Raw genomic sequence first — 3,809 nt, forward strand, 5'->3', positions numbered from 1 at the left:
TTTAATATAAATAAAAAATTATAAAAATGTTAGCTGTCACAAAATTTAATTTTTAAAAATAACTTCTGTAAAATCATAGCATAAAAATAACATTACATAGTAAAATTCTTTCAAAATAAAATAAGATATTGAATTAATTTATAATTTTTTTTAATAAATTAATTATAAATATTTTATATTTTCTCAAAGAAAGAGTAAAGAAAAAAATTAAGACAAAATAAAATAAATATTTCAATATGAAAGAGAAAGAATAGAACGTAAGACATAAAACACATAAGTTCAATTCTTATCCTAATACCAATATTTTATTTGAGGTATTTTGCCCTTTTAATCTACTATAGTTCAATAGTTAACTTAGTTAACTTAGTTAACTTAACATAAGTTTAGTTTCTTAAAACTGAACTATTTTATAGTACAGTTCAATTATTATTATGAATAGTTTAGTATATTTTAGTTTAATATAGTACAATTAACTATAGTTTAGTATAGTTTAGTAAATTATGCCCAACCCTATGTGTTCCTATATGATGATTTGATGTATGGACAATTTTGTTATGATGGATTAGCAGGTGTGGATGGTATTCCTTTACACTTATTTACGAGCAAATAATGATAAGGACTTATGAGATACAACAACACTATTCCCATCTCTCCAAAATTTTGTGAATAACATGTTATTTTATCATAATGTCTTTATCTTTAGTGAACAACACACTTTCCAAGCGAGAAATTTCATGTATGTGAGTGTGACTATTGTGTGTGAGTAAGGATGCCAATGTAGGCTAGTTCGACCCATTTAGGCTCGATCCGTATTTGGCCTGCAAAATTCGGGCCGGGCTGGCCCACTCCGCATTTTCAATGTGTATTGAAAATTTTGGTCTGCCTTGCATAAGTGCAGGCTTGCGGGCCAGCCTGCCTTTTTTTTTTTTTATAAAAATAATATTATGATAAAGCTTTCAATATTCAACAAATTGAGAAACTTTAATAAGTTCACAAAATTAAGTAAAGATTTTGGGAAGTTTGATGCTAAATTAATAATTCAGCATTTTCATCATATTCATATTTGTACTTTGACATACATGATATATTATTCAAATTTTAGCACATTCAAAAATACATAATAGTTGTCGTTTCTAGTCATACAAGAATTTGGAACGGTAATGGAGAAGTGCAGAAGAAAAGTAAGTGATATACACAAGTGCAAGTTTTTTTTTTTCCTTTTACGCGGGCCAACGAGCCGCGGGCCAACCCGCATGAATTACGGGCTTCTACGGACCAGTCCGCACGGGCTACGGGCTTATAAGGACCAGCCCGCACGGGCTATAGGCTTATGCAGACCAACCCGCACGAGCTGCGGGCCAGGCTCCTACGGGCAATGTCTTGGTCCGCCCCACGTTTTAAAGAATATATATATATATATATATATATATATATATATATATATATATATATATATATATATATATATATATATATATATATATATATATATATATATATATATATATATATATATATATATATATATATATATATATCATAAAGCAAAAGTAAAAAAAAAAGTTATTTTCAAATGTTTGCTCCTTTATTCTTTCCTTTAATCTTTTCATATATTTGTCTACACATGCCTTAGCTTTATTACATCCTTTATGTCAACCGAAAATCACGAGATAACGAAAAAAAAGGTAAAAAATAGAAAGACATATGATAAGAATCTGGTTTGTGAAACTAAATTTTGAGTTTGAGAATCAATTACATATAAATTACATATACGAAGAGAACATGTTAGCACCTACAATGTTCATCTAAAAACAGAACATCTAATTAAACATACCAAAGAAATGTAATTTTCTTAAGTGTTTATTTTTTCCAAAAATAAGAAGAAAAAGTTGTACAAAAGGAACAATTTTTTCTTTTAAATTTGGGATTTGACAATGATAGACATTGGTCTTCCATATTTTTTTTTCAGAACGAAAAATCAAGGATGATGTAATTGTGATAGTGAAAGTTGTTTGAGTGTTGATATTTTAGTCATGAAAATTTTATATTTTTTGGTATATGAAAAGTAAAACAAGCATTGTAAAAAGTAAAAGTGCAGCCTAAACCTTGAAAAGTATAAAAAATAGAAAATGGAGTGAAGAAGTAAAACCTCTGGGTGCAAAGAAACAAGAACAACCCAGCCCAATAACAATATTAAAAATTAAACATGTGCAAAAATGGAAATGGTGGGTGCCCGATGAAATCAAAACACGCCCCAAGCAGATAAAAAATCAAGGGGGCTTCTCCCTACACCTCCAACGGTTTCTCCTGTACCCCCAAAAACATATATAATTCCATCTTTGCCCATAGTAAAAAGTGAAAAAAGTAAAAAAGTAATTGTCTCTCTCTGCATTTACCAGACCCCTGCTTTCTTATATTATTGCAACACACTCTCCTTCCATGCATGCACCACTTTCTTCACAATCCTCACATCACACTCACAGATACAACACCCACAGTGCATCACCTCCAGCCCTCACTCACCACACTCACTAAACACTCCACTCAAACCCTCAAACCTGATGCACACAAACCCACGCCACTCATGTTCATGACACACACACTAATTTCACTCCCCACACTCATTTCTTTTCTCTCATTCACTATCACTCACCTGCATCACTCTAACTTCACACACTAATATAATCACACACCTCACAAACTCACGCACAGTACACACAAAAACAAAACACTCTCCCATGGAGTTGCTATATCTACAATACCTGGTTCCAACGTTGTACTCATGTTTTCTTATATGGAAAATATTGGAGGAGAGAGGCGATAGAGAGTGTTACATCTTGAACTACCAAAGATACAAGCCCCCCAACGACCCTTGTCGGCAAACAAACCAGAAACGTCATATCCATTGCAATCCACGCACCAAAAACTTGCAATCACGACGATGTTAACAGCCACTTCGAGCAGCACCACTCACCTACAGTACCGTTAACGCCACCATTCCAATCGTGCCAACCACAAAATCGGCATGAGGTAGACGATCTTCTCCACTGCAGCGTTCAATCTCGTGCCACCATCTTTATCAACATAACCACCGTTGACGCTCAGTCATGAAACAATGGAAGCCACTACAGCTTCCTCTGTCCTCTTTGCACCATTGCAGTGAAACGCTTGGGAGAGAAAATGCAACAGCGAATGCACCATCCTTTCTCCTCGTGCACCAGCGGAATTCACATTTTAAAATTTCAGAAACGAAATTCGTGATCCGTTTTAGAAAAGTATGAAACAGATCCCGAAATCCATTTCATAAAAAAACATGAAAATTTATGAAACGGATTTTGGGATCCGTTTCATACTTTTCTGAAATGGATCATGAATTCCGTTTCTGGAAAAAAATTTAAAATTTGTGAAACGGAATTCGTAATCCGTTTCAGAAAAGTATGAAATGGATCCCAAAAGTCGTTTCATAAAAAAAAACATGGAAACTTATGAAATGGATTTCTAGATCCGTTTCATACTTTTCTGAAACGGATTATGAATTCCGTTTCTAGAGAAAAAATTAAAAATTACCAAACGGATTTTGAAATCCATTTCGCTTTTTCTTGAAATGAATCACGAAATCCGTTTCACAGAATAAAAAGGAAAAAAATACAAAACTGATATTAACATTCCAACCATTCAAATCAAATTCCAAAACATTCTGGAAGGAGGATAACCTACCAGCAGAGAAGACAAGAGGAGAGCTTTCCAAAACAAAATGAATGAAATTGAACCTCAGATGCATGTTAGGTGTGTGCTGCGAGAGAGAAAAG

This window comes from Vigna unguiculata, chromosome 11 (assembly GCF_004118075.2).
Source record: "Vigna unguiculata cultivar IT97K-499-35 chromosome 11, ASM411807v1, whole genome shotgun sequence".
Lineage (NCBI taxonomy): Eukaryota > Viridiplantae > Streptophyta > Magnoliopsida > Fabales > Fabaceae > Vigna > Vigna unguiculata.